Genomic DNA, 14,520 nt, shown 5'->3' with positions numbered 1-14,520 from the left:
CCACCTTCAAGTACTCCATCCAGGCCCCTTTAATTACAGCATGAGTGTCACTTGTGACTTGTCCAAAAACTGTTAGACAAACATTGTCCGCCAGACAGAGCACCCCCGAAAACCTAACATAGTACGCCTATAAGCCATAGTACGCCATAGAGTGCCTATAACAAGTGTCCTCCAGAGGGTGCACCCAAAAATAGTGTCAGAGTGCACCTCAGAGCAGCATGAAAGAGTGCACACACAAACATCGTCAGCCAGAGAGTGCACACACAAACATCGTCAGCCAGAGAGTGCACACACAAACATTAGCCAGAGAGTGCACACACAAACATTAGCCAGAGAGTGCACACACAAACATTAGCCAGAGAGTGCACACACAAACATTAGCCAGAGAGTGCACACACAAACATTAGCCAGAGAGTGCACACACAAACATTAGCCAGAGAGTGCACACACAAACATTAGCCAGAGTGCACACACAAACATCGTCAGACAAAGAGTGCACACAAGAATATGGTCAGCCAGAGAGTGCACACAAGAATATGGTCAGCCAGAGAGTGCACACAAGAATATCGTCAGCCAGAGAGTGCACACAAGAATATCGTCAGCCAGAGTGCAGATACACAGTGTGAGCCAGAGAGTGCAAACACAACTAGTGACAGAGTGTGACCAATTAACCATGGCAGACAGAGTGCGCCTATAAACAGAATCAGCCAGAGAATGCAGACAATACTAGTGTCACCACACGAATGTGCCTACAAACAGTGTCAGCCCGAGTGGCCCATAACTAGTGTCAGCTACAAAAATCACACATTACTAGTATCAGCTCGAAAGGATGCACCCAAATAGTGTCAGCCAGCATGTTTGCCCATAAACAGTGCCAGTCATTGTGCACCTACAAACTGAGAATATGCCTGTAAACAGTCAGCCTGAGCGTGTGCCCATTAACAGTATCAGAGACTGGGCTTATAAACTGTTAAATGCCCAAAAAATACCATTCAAAGTATACATTTATTAAAGGGAATTTGTCACCAGGTTTTTGCTACCCCATCTATGGGGGGAGTGTACTTTCTTACCTGCTGACATTGACCAATCATAAGGTGTCATGCAGGGGAAAAAAGAACACACCCCTATATAAGTTTAGAGAAGACTTTCTCCTGTGTGAGACATGTAATGATAGATTACCTTGCTCTCTGCAGCTACTGTGTAGTATAGAGCAAAGCGATTACAACTACTTCCAGCTTTCATCTGAGGGCAGTCAGTACTTCCCCTTCTCCCACACTGACTGCTGTGAGATGAAAGTGTTTGTAATCACACTCAGCCCTGCTTTATGCTACATATTATGTGCAGATATCAAGGAGGACAGCAGGGCTGTCTGCCATTACTTGTCTCACATAGGAGAAAGCCTGCCCTAAGCTTACAGAGAGAGTTATTTTTTTCCCCTGCATGACGCCTCCTGCCGGTTGGATTTATCATAAATTGTAACCTTAACTTTATAAGCCAATTAAAAAATAGAAAAATAAATATGTTTTACTCTGCTCTGCAGCCAATAGTACATGATGTGGCCAGTTTAACATGCTAAAACTGGTGAAAGGTCCTCTTTAAAAGGACTGGACTGTGGCCAAGTGGTCTACTCTTGGCTAATCAGGCCACGAGGGGACTCCAATATTACATATATTGTGTGGCTACATCGAAATGTTTTCCTATATGGTCAAAGTCAAGGGACAATTAGAAGAATTTCAACATGGAGGTCGCATGTCACCCTATAGGGAAACATTAAAGGCACCGACTACATGCAGTCACGCGGCTACTCGCAGACGACCCCAGTATCGCCCTCCCCCAACACTACTTTATCTGTTTATGTCAGCCATCTTTATAAAATTTTAGGGAACCCTTTTATGTTCTCGGATTATATTATTTAGCTATATTAGATATTCAGGATTTTTTTTCCAGCTAAGTTTACAAGTTTATCATCATCATCGTGGCTCTAAAATTCCACTTATAACTTATTTCTCCAATACAATAGTTTTTTTTTGGGAGGGTGGGGGGGTGGTAGTTATTAATAAGCTTTGCAATATTATACAGATAAAGTGCTAGAATTATCTTTTTGGCTTGCGGTTATATCAGCTAGCTCTATATTAGCGGGTGATTTAGATTGAAGGTTTCAGTAAATCAATTATGTTGGCGGAGGACACATTCATTCTTGTTCTGGTCTACTGCCCCAGTAATATAAATGTAAAAAAAATATATAACTAATATAAATGTTGTCAAAAAGATGTTTGATAGTGGCACCATTTATCATCTGCGCGTCGTGTTTACGTAGCGCTTATTATAAAACTATAAAGTAACAAATAACTAAAATAAATAGGAGTTGTTCTACTCTGTGTGTTAGGCCATCGGGGTCACAGGGATGTGTGCAGCCATCCCCCCATATCTACTGGAAAAACCCAATGTCTACTGTAAGTCAATGGTGCATCAGGTGCTAGGGGGGGGGGGCCTGTTGTGTGAAGGATCAAGCATTGCATTGTGGTTTGCATCATAAGTGGAAACCATGATGCAAGTGTGAACAGATCCTTATATATGGTAAAAGTGATCTCTCCTGACACATCAGTTTTGAAAAACTGTCACGGGGATACCGCGACAGAGTAGGGTCAGACAATCGCAGAGGCCGGTGACGCATATACCTGTGGTAGTTAGAACCGCTTCACAGTCCTATTAGCAGTTTTGGCTTTCATTGCTCATTTGCTGCAAAGGTTAAACTGCTTCGGTGGACACCTGGAGTTCTCTGTCTTTATTGTATCAGCAGTTCTGAGTTTGTTACTCCCTGCAGGTTTAAGAACCCACCTCTTGACTTCCTTCCTTGCCAGTCATAGTTTACCACTTCCTGGTTTGGAGTTGAAGGAGAAGCTCGGTGTTAGTAGCATGCGTTTGGAGTGATTTTCAGGAGATTTCTGCGTGGAGGTGGTTTGTGCATTTTCCTCCCTATCCTCTCCCATTTGGTTTGTCCCTCCTACACCTTCCCTGTTTCCCACTCGGTTGTTTTGTGAGTGTATTTGTATGATTGTAGTTTTCTTTTATCTCTGTCTGTTTATCCCTGTCTGTCTGGTTTTTATTATCCTATACACTTCTGTCAGAGACCTCCCTGGGTGGGGGAGGGAACAGATTAGTGTTAATATAGGAGTATAGCAAGGTATGAGACCCCGGCGTTTCCACCAACAGGAGTAATCCGGGGGACATGGATATCCTTGGGTTCCTCTAGCTCGAGGGATAGGGTAGGTGCCCACTGTCACTGGAAATAATGTGACAAACAACTTTGATGTTATTTACCTCTTATTAAAAATCCTTTCCTTCCTCAAGAACAGAGGGATTTTTAACTCTACAGTTTGCAGCTCATTGTCTAGGTCTCCTAGGAAAAGCATGCAGCATTTGTAAGCGCTTTGCTACAGAGCTTACAAGTGCTGCACTGAAGCTGGCCGGATCCCCTGCGCCCCACCGACGCTACAAAGGCGAAGCTGCAGCATAAAAAAAAGCACACGGTTCAGACCCATGCCACTGGTCTGAATGGTCAATTATCAGGAACGCACCACTCCCTGGCAAGCATGACACCAGAAGATTGGGGAGCGACATGCTGCTCATGAAAGAAAATGAAAAAAGCCCTTTAAAGCACCCGGAGCACTTTTTCTTAGAGTTCTGTGTTGTACCGATCCTCTGTTATTCTACCTGGAAACATATTAATAAATGAACAACTGGGTGCTACAGTTTCCTTGTCTATGTATAACATAGCACATACCTTATTGACGAGGAGAACGATACTGCCCAGCCATTAACATTTTCAAACATTTCCAGGAGGAATAAAAGAGGAATGGTGCAATGCAAAATTCTAAGAAAAAGGTACCCAGAAATGTTATTTTACGAGCAAGACAAGTGGTATCTACATCAAGCACATCAAGAGATGTAATGGGTCCTTTATGAGTGACAACCATTGTGACTACCATGATAGTAAGCCCTTTAATTTGTCTACGCAGACTCCTGGATGGCAAATCTGGCAGTAAACCACGCTCCGCTCCCATGTACCAGCATGAGCAAATATAGAGAAATATGCCATTCAGATGTTTGAAGAATAAATGTAGTAAAAAGGCAAATTTCTGAGATATTAAAGAAAACCGAACGCCCTATGGGTACTGTATTTTCTGGCTGCTGGAGGGATTCTTTACATAATGGACAATTGACTAAACGGCCGTTTGTTGCCCGATTTTACATGACGATCCCAGGCATCTTGCTAAACAGGTCTCCAGATAAAACAGATTTTCTTGGTAATGTATGAAATCCATAAGAAAGGCTTTCCCCGTATGCCAAGCACAATCCTGACAGTAAGTGCACCGCATCCGAGAAGAAAACAGTTCATGGTCTAAATTGCCATGAGAAAGGCAGAACCTCCAAACATATTACTTTTACTATTAAATGCAACGTAAAAGTAATCATGGGTCATTACTGCCCACTATGCTCATCAGCGCTGCCAGCATGTCAAGTGAAGAGTTATTAAGGGGAGCGCAGGATTGATTAATGCGCTCACATAAAGAACACTTTAATTATTTCTGTGACATTCAATTTTCTTTACAAGTCATTCTGTTCTTCACAGCCGACGGTTCTTCTGTTGGCAGACAGAAAGATTTCACTCTCTTAAAATCACCGCCAGGGTGGGCATTTTAACCCCTCACAGCCAATACATGCCTCTACCCAGTAGGCACAAATGTATGCATTATAATGAGCGAGGAACTCTTACCGCAGTAATGGATCAGACGTGACTTTTTTTGTTTGTTTTTATCACGTAGATAGATTTTTTTTATTACCGATTTTCAGCTTTTTCTGAATTGATAAAGGTCTAGTTGTCCTAGTGGTCCTTTTGAGAACAAAGGATTGTGCATGTCAAAATCCAACATGTCCCATCATTCTTTCCCAAAATCTGTCTATACACATTTGGGTTATGAGGTGGAGGCCCATTCTAATTTTTATTTTTGGGTATGTCTGACTATATATATATATAATGCATCTTTATCTCTTTACGATTCATTTCATTTTGTGTATTACATTGCACTATGTGTGTGCATTACATTGCACCAAATTACTATAGATCTGGCTTTCAGAATTGCATTGGAAATAGCTTAATGCAAATACGTATGTGCATAAATATACTTGTTATCATTTTTTGGTAGTATTCTGCCATCCGGTGGTTACCCCTAGTATTGTTTTCTTATCTTTATTATTTTGGTGTCTCTCATCGGTCTCCCATTGCTTTCATTGCGTCTTGATTTTAAATTAACTTTTCATTTTTATTGTATACTTGTGTACCTCAATAAAATATTTCTGTATTGTTAATATACATTAGTTTGATTTCTGATTATTATGGAGTAACACTTATTTGATATTTTACCTCTAATCATAAAGGCCGTGAAGGATGCTTGCTAGAAATCTTGTTATCTTCTGGTAGACAGAACTGCAAAAACTTAGGAGGCGTCCCAATAATTCCTTCAACTAAAATTATTCATCCAATTAAGACAATCACTATGGTTAAAGGGGTCTGTACTAAATACACAGCCACACCAGCCCCTAGTATGTGAGTGGTACTGCAGTTCAGCCCCATTCATTTCCATGAAGTTGAGCAGCAATACTAGACACAACCCAGAAGAAAGCACCAATGGTTTTATAATCCTCCACACTCCCTTTCACATTTCCATCATATAAGTCATAAGAGGTTTCAAGTCAAATATAAACTTTAACAGGCCGTCATTATTTAAGCTGCAAATGACAATATATGGTAATTTCCAATCCATGCGAATGATTATTAATGGAGAGTTCTACTGCTCTAGACATAGATGCTAAAAGAACAATCTATGTACTGATCTGATGAGATTTTATAAAATATACCAGCATAGTGTACAATTACCTGTACTTCTCATTTCACCCAAAAATCATGGTGTAAGGATGCAGCAGGATGAGTTCTGCATGGAGTGTATGTGTCACCGAGATGCCTGGCCTCGGTGATGTGAAACCTGGAAAGAAGGCTCCAGCACTGGTAAGTGCTGAGAGGTTTGTTTAATGGAGCATCATGGGTCCAGGTTCCAGGAATAGCTGGTAGAGATGAGCGGGAGCGGTCATTCCCATCCTCCAATCCGACAGGTGCAGCTGATTTAAAAAGGCAGCTGAGCTGCTCACAGGGGGCTGTGTGTGCAAGGGAGAAAGACCTTGTGTGTGCTGCTAAGACTGCTCAGACTCGGCTAGAGTTTGACTGTAGAGGTGGAAACACCTTTGAGACTTTGGTCTATCGGCCAGAAACTGACCAATGGTGATTTATTTGCTGGAAGCCTGATTAGGTCTGTGGAAACCTGATTGGAATATATGAACTGTTCTGTTTATGTTCTTCCTTTGTGTGCCGGAGAAAGTCACTTGTTTAGTTTTCTTTTGGAAGATTTATGGACTTTAATAAATCTTAAGAATCTGCTTCCTGTGCCTACCTCAAACAGTTGCCAAGATTGTAATCCCTACAATGGTCATGCTGCCCTCATCCTCTATAACAAGTTAACACTGCTTTAGATGCACATGTCAATCTAATATGTAAAGGAACGGTCCTGATTCTCATGCTCTGTAACATTCCCTTCACTCATTTACAGCAGTGTGCAGTTCTTCTTCATCAGCATTCTGCCAGCCTTAATGGTGCAGGACAACTACCTCACTATCCAGTTTGCCTTTTACCGGACATTGTCCAATGACCTGCTTGCCCTGAATTGAAAACCTGTCTCTCTCTTATGCCTGTGTGCAGGAAAGCAGAAAGACAAAGACCTACCCCCACATCTGGAAAGGGACAAAAACCCGCCCCGACTTCCTGAAGAGAGACAAAGACCCGCCCCCACTTCCAGTAGAATGACAAAGACCCGCCCCCACTTCCTGAAGAGAGACAAAGACCCGCCCCCACTTCCAGTAGAATGACAAAAACCCGCCCCCACTTCCTGAAGAGAGACAAAGACCCGCCCCCACTTCCAGTAGAATGACAAAGACCCGCCCCCACTTCCAGTAGAATAACAAAGATCCACCCCATCTTCCTGTAGAAAGACAAAGACACACTTCCTGTGGAGAGATGAAAACTCACCCCCACATTCTGTGAAGGGACAAAAACCCACTCTCAATTCCTCTCAATAGACAAAGACTCACCCATACTTCCTGTAAAGGGACAAAGACCCACTCCCCCCTCATGTACAGAGACAAAGACCCACCCCCACTTCCTGTACAGTGACAAAAACCCGCCTCCACTTCTTGTAGAGAGACAAAGACTCACGCCTTCCTTTACAGAGACAAAGACCAGCCCCCACTTCTTGTAGAGAGACAGGGACCCACCCCCATTTCCTGTAGAGAGGCAAAGACACGCCCCACTTCCTGTAGAGAGACAAGGACCCGTCCCCTTCTTGTAGAGATACAAAGACCCACCCCAACTTCCTGTAGAGACAGGGACCCACCCCATTTCCTTTAGAGCAACAGGGACCCGCCCCCACTTCCTGTAGAGAGACAAAGACCCGCCCCCACTTCCTGTAGAAATACAAAGACCCACCCTAACTTCCTGTAGATAGACTGGGACCCACCCCATTTCCTTTAGAGCAACAGGGACCTGCCCCATTTCCTGTAGAGAGACAAGGACCTGCCTCACTTCCTGTAGAGAGACAAAGACCCGCCCCCACGTCGCATAGAGACAGGGACCCACCCCCATTTCCTTTACAGCGACAGGGAACCGCCCCCATTTCTTGTAGAGAGACATAGACCCACCCACACTTCCTGTAAAGAGACAAAGACCCACCCACACTTCATTTAATCCAACTCTGAGTCTCTGCTACTAGTGATGGATTACACTTGACAACAGGCAGTAGATAGCAAGTTAGACAAAAGGGAGACACCTGGTGGGTGGCATTCTGCAGTGAATTCTGGGCTACCAGATAATAGATGATGTGCATCATTAAAGCAGTTACGGTCATTCAGGGTTAATATACATTTCATTGATAAGCTGCACAAAGATATATTATTTCTGAATTACTGCAATGGCATTTCCCAGCCTGTCATATACTTCTACATTCTCCAGGTTTTCAACCTGTGGTACTGGCCATGATTCTTAGGGGGTCTGGCATGGTGCTGGGGAGTTACTTGTCTTTGGGACAATGCTCTTCGCAAACAGCTCATCTTAATTTGTTGAGGGTGGACACACTGAAAAATCCGAAAAAAAGGAGAATACCATTGTTCTCTAGGAATGACAGGGTTAACCCTTGTAGGGCTCTTAAGTAACCATATGGCTCTTACAAGATTTCCACATCGTGCTACAATTTTTATTGGCAACAGCTTGTCTGTTTTACTCCTTAAGGTTTGTACGGCCTCGAAACCGCAAGGTTTAAATTAAAAGTTCTAGCTTCTCTGAAGAATGTAGCAGCCTCCCAAGAAGCCAGAGGGTGACCGCAGCCAAATCCCCGGCCTCTGGGTTCTTCTCTTTCAATGTGCATACAAAACAATTTCAATTCTAGCTGTATATACAAATAATTTCAGGGATTAACAAGCTCTACCTTTAGACCTTCTTACATTGATTCACTTTAAATCTACTTTAAACATTGAGTGGATTGGCTTCATTTATGTCATGCATTGCTTTTCTACTACATTATCATCCAAAGCAAGAAAATATTACTCGTTACATGATTGTTAGACAATTACAGCTGCACTGAAAGCTCATCAGGCTGACAAATTAACCAGCAACCAGCTGAAGAGTTATGTGTATTTTAGGTGTGACTCAAGAAATAAAATATGATATTAAGCAACATTTTTTGTGAAGACTGACAGCGCTCTGAGCGCTGCCTGAATGGAATCTCCAGCCCTGCACGTTTACACTGACACTGCAGGAGTTCTCATCCCTCTTCTATCTGCAGTGGCCGTACGCTACTGTGTCTGTGTGCAGCGAGCAAGTGCTGCAGACAGGAGAGGAGGATAAAAACGCCCCCACATTGACAGCATATGTATAACGAGCTTGTTTGGCTCCTGCAATGTAAGTATGTGAGGGCTCTTATCCCGCTCTCCTGTCTGCAGCACCTGCTCGCTGCACAGACTTACAGTAGTGTACGAACACTGCAGACAGGAGAGAAGGCTAAAAATCACCCCCACACTGACAGTATGTGTATAGAAGCTTGTTTGGCTCCTGCAATGCCACTACGTGAGGGCTCTTATCCCGCTCTCCTGTCTGCAGCACCTGCTCGCTGCACAGACTTACAGTAGTGTACGAACACTGCAGACAGGAGAGAAGGCTAAAAATCACCCCCACACTGACAGTATGTGTATAGAAGCTTGTTTGGCTCCTGCAATGCCACTACGTGAAGGCTCTTATCCCACTCTCCTGTCTGCAGCACCTACTCGCTGCACAGACTTACAGTAGCGTACGGCCACTGCAGACAGGAGAGAAGTTTAAGAAAGCCCCCACACTGACAGTATATGTATAACTAGCTTGTTTGGCTCCTGCAATGTCAGTACGTGTGGGCTCTTATCCCTCTCTCCTGTCTGCAGCACCTGCTCGCTACACACACTGCAGACAGGAGAGGGATGACAGTGAATCCGACACTGCATGGACAAGCCTGTTCGATTTCTACAGGGTCAGGGCAGACATTCATGGCTGGGTTTCAATTCAGTCTCTGGGAATGCAAACACTGTCAGTCATGCTAAGGTGAGGTGCGTGACATGCTGATTGAGGGGCAGAACAAAGCACTGAATTCTTGGCCACACCAAGGGTGAACTGAGAGCCTCACCCACATATAAAATATAACACTTTTTCTGCCCAACTGAAGAAGTAAAATCTATATTGCAGGTATTTTATAGGGGCCAAGTCCTTATAGTACTTTATAACAAGTATAAATTGTGTTTTGAGAGCTACAGACTCCTTTTAAAAAAATAAATGCAAGATGAAAACTATTTTGTACAAAAATGTAGCATTCCTTAATACGACAGTGGATTAAATAAAAAAAGAGTAAGGTAATCAGTCCTTTATAGGAAGGAATATTAACCGTAATAATTATATGGACTAACAAGGGACACGAAGAGCTTGATAAACTGGGGCAATATTGCATTTGGGCCCACAAGCTTCAAGTTACACTTCTACGTGTTGTTCTTGCAGAGAGAGATTTTCTTGCTTGCAGTAAACTCCCCCATTCAGAAACTTTTCATTAACATTGGCTAAGTCTGAAGAAAAGCATCTTGTAAATACGTTGCGATGCTACACTCCTAAACATTGCAATTACAACACCAAGAAGGAAGAGTTGACGAGTTATGAAAATAATGTGGGGAATGCCATGAAGAGACCTTCACGAGGCAACATGAAAGTGTCACAGGAGGCGATTTTTTAACAAGACAACATGAGGTCGCATGTTGCTGGTGCTACTGTGAGCAGCTTGCATAGCCTACACATGCTACCATGGCCTGCAGCATCTCCGAACTGGTCTCCCATAGAACACATCAGTAATTGCAAAGAAAGCTGCCAGCAGCGGATCTTGATGATTTGCCCAAGTGCATTCAGCGTGGCAGAACATTCCTCAGACAACCATTAATATTCTCTTTGATAGCAGCCAAAGCTGTAAGTGCGGGGATTTCTGCTCACTCTAGAAACTGATTAAATTTAGATATTTAGAAAATTTTGTTTCCATTTTTTCATCATTTGCATAACCAGTAACATGTCTAGTCATCCTGTGACTTCCATAATTCCATAACTTAGACTTCTCGCTGTTGCAATTTAATGCTGAGACGTACCGTATTTTGCGGACTATAAGATGCACCCCAAATTTTGAGGGGAAAAATAGGAACAAAAACATTATTTTAATGTGTCAAATGGGGATCCATCTTATAGTCTGAATTTAGCTTACCAGGGGGGCGGTGGTGGAGTGAGGTCACAGGAGGCAGGGTCGCCACTGCAGGAAGCCGGCGGCGGCAGGAGTGGGGCGACGCTGCAGCCCTGGGCTGGGAGGAGGGGGTGTCCCAGCAGTCGGCTTCAAGAAAATGTTGGCTGTGCGAGGTTGGAGCAGAGATCATTGATTTCCCGTTGGTGGGGTTTAGGAAAATGGCCGCCGGAAGCAGCGCATGTGCAGATTGAGATCTTGTCATTGTATATTTTTGGACAGAATCATGCTGCAGCTGCATCCCCTTCCTTCCCCTCTTCCTCATTTACTTTGCTTCTTTATGGTGTATTCATGTCATGACTCATAACTTTTATTCTGTAGTCTGCCACGCTTTCCCATACAGAAGAACACGATAAAGAAAATATATCGCACAGGGTACATTTCTTTTATTCCGGAGGTCAATATACTGTGTGAATACATCGGAGGTATAAGTTGGGCAATACTCCCAACATACATTTCTAGTGGTTTAAAAAAAAAAAAAAAAAAAGCATTCTGCACAAACCTCAGCCAAGGTTCATACATGACCGCGACAAACTTTATGTGGTTAGTTATCATATGCATCAGTGCAATGAATACTAACAGTCTTCTATCCTTTGGGTCACTGTCTACACAAGGGCATGGCTGGTAATATTAATTACATATCTATTTTGCAATATTTGGTGGTATCCCCGAGTGGTGGCCAGTCTGCCGTCCATCACACAGCTCTGGGCCGTCCATCACACAGCTCTGGGCCGTCCATCACACAGCTCTGCGCCGTCCATCACACAGCTCTGCGCCGTCCATCACACAGCTCTGCGCCGTCCATCACACAGCTCTGCGCCGTCCATCACACAGCTCTGCGCTGTCCATCACACAGCTCTGCGCCGTCCATCACACAGCTCTGCGCCGTCCACCAACGAGCTCTGCGCCGTCTAGTGGCAGTGAGCTTGGCGCTACTTATGTAGTGAGAGTAATGTGATAGGTAGGATGATCGCCTTGAAGTTAAAATGGCAGTGGATTTTTCACTCCTTAGAGTCAATGACATAAAAAGCAGGACTATGTGGACCCCTAACTGTGGCTCCCATGTGTCCTATATGAGCAACGTGAAAAACTCCCAGCAGAGCCTTTCTCACCTCTTTAAATTCTGGGTCTGGCACTAACGTGTTCTCAGATTTTGCTACCACTGCGCACAGAAAAAAAATGCTGTGGATGTGGAAGCCTTTGGGCATAAAAAACAAACAACAAAACTTGGCTTGGACAAAGAAAGTAAATTATGGTGTGAGAAAAATAGTGTATAATCCGGATTGAAGGAGCCAATTGGTGTCACATAATAGTGAAGTGCAGAAACAGACTTGGCATTTAACACTTTCTTTACATTGAAATTTAATAGGGTTTCACAAAAATGACATTTAGGATAGGGGATAAGTATATAACCATTGGGATCCTCAGTACTCACTTTAACAGGGGTCCTAAGTCCTCCGTTTCTCCTCTCTTACATGCACACGGCCATCTTATTCAACGTCATTAGGAATGACAAAGACTGCCACAAATTGTACACAGCTGACTCCATCACTCCCATAGACTTTGAAGACAGCGGAAATATGCATGCTGAAATGCTGCGGAGGGTCTCCAGGTGATTATACATTTAACACCAACTATACCGAATAAATGTGTCATACAACCAGAAACTGGCGCTAAAAGCAGCAACTGGAGCTAGCTCCAATAGCTGCTGTTTACCATCTAGATCACTCACTGACAGAGGCTCTTAAGGGTCACTTTCTCCTTGGTGCGCCAATTTTTTTGGTACTGCACTTTCGCCTCTTATTCAAATCTATAGGAGGCAGATGTGCAGTACTCTGCCGCAGCCACTATCAGAAGACGAAGCAGTTCATCAATCGAGCAGTTCTGGCCGGCGGCCCCAAGAACAACTTATCTGCGGAGGTACTGGGTGTTGGACACTGACCGATCAGACATTGATAACCTACCCTAAGAATAGGTCATCAATGAAAAAGTAGTGGACAACCTCTAAGGTAGTGCAGTATATGATCAAATGATCAAACTCAGGTCAAGTACCCTTATCACCCCCCGTTTTCCTCCAATCAGAAATAAAAAAAACAAAACAAAAACAAAACATATTTGGCATCACTACATCCACAAAAGTCAGATCTATCAAAATATAATGATATTTATCCTGTACAGTAACGCCATAAAGCACATGCCAAAATTGCTCTTCGCTTAACTTCCCCCAAATAATGCAGTAAAAAAACTATTAAAATATCATATGCGACATACAATTATACCAATAAAAACTACAGTTTGCCACGCAAAACAACACACCAGCATAAAAGTTCTTTGAAGAATAAAAGAAAGTTACGGATATTAAAAAAATAAAATAATAATGTTTTAACAAATGTGTTTTTTTCTCTTAACCGCTAAAATAAATAAATATTTACCGTATAATAATAATATGTATATTATATATATATATATATATATTATATATTATATAAAGTGGACAAGTTTGGTATTGCTGTAATTGTGCTGACAAGTAGAATAATGTTGCCCTGTAATTTTTGCCGCTTGATGAACACCCAAATAGCAGAAAAGCATTTTTTGTTTCACCATTTGACCACACTTGGAATTTTTTGCCCCATTTTACAGTACGTTAGATGGTAAATTGAACGGCGTCTTTAAAAACTACAACTTGTCCCGAAAAAAAAAATTCCTTATATGGGTAAGTCAGAAGAGAAATAAAAAAAAAAAAAGTCACGATACTTGGGAAACAGGTGAGGAAAAAAAGTTAATTAAGTAAATGCAGAAATGAAAATTGACTGGTGCAAAGGAGTTAAATGCAGGGGTGACTGAGCATGTGTTCTGCCGATTCATTCAAAGTCTATGGATCTGATGAAGCAGCTAAGTGCAGCACCAGGTTGCCTTCGTCGTCCTCAAACAATAGTGCATTCTCGACCGCTGCGCCAATCCAACAGCCTCTCACTGCAATCATGCACAAAGGAAGACCGGGAGGCTTTGGAACACTACTCTAGTCATCAATGGTCCCATCGATCATATATTTATTCCCTATCCTATGGATCATTCAGAGGCATAACTAAAGTTCATAGGGGCCAATACAAAACCTGAAAAATGTGCCCCCTACTGGCAAAAATGGCGTTTTCTTATGTGGCCTCAGGCACCAGATACGACTGCAGCCCGTCCGCTCCGATAGTTACGCTCCTTAGTTACTTTTTTTTTGTTGTGCAAGAAAAACATGAATAGAAAAGAAAAAAAGTGCACCCCTCACATTAGATCGAGGCAAACATATCAATGATTGTTTTTATAGTTTGAGCGCTAAGTACACAATGAATTCCGTGACGAATGATGAAAGTGTCAGCGTTTTATACCAGCCCTGTGAGGCATTTCTCTGTTTGCTTTAAGGTCTGTAATATGTTCTTATAATGAATGGAATAAACCATGCAAAGCTTTAATTGCCTTAAAAATGTATTAAGAGCCTTCATTACTGTGTGTGTGAAGATCCCGTTCCTACGACTGGCGGTGTCTCGAAAGAAGAAGTTCCAGCCGGTTATGGGTTGAA

At 42.8% G+C, this 14,520-nt stretch overlaps 1 protein-coding gene across 4 annotated transcripts in view; it reads right to left on the bottom strand.

Moving 5' to 3' along the window:
- ATF2 (activating transcription factor 2) overlaps positions 1–14,520 on the bottom strand; it is a 99,563-nt gene that overhangs the window by 23,854 nt on the left and 61,189 nt on the right. The gene's annotated exons all lie outside the window — the stretch shown is intronic.

This window comes from Phyllobates terribilis, unplaced genomic scaffold (genome assembly GCF_046119375.1).
Source record: "Phyllobates terribilis strain yellow unplaced genomic scaffold, ASM4611937v1 Scaffold_9__5_contigs__length_417890890, whole genome shotgun sequence".
NCBI lineage: Eukaryota > Metazoa > Chordata > Amphibia > Anura > Dendrobatidae > Phyllobates > Phyllobates terribilis.
Note: the sequence above shows the minus strand (reverse complement) of the source record. Positions and strands in the feature narration are given on the sequence as shown.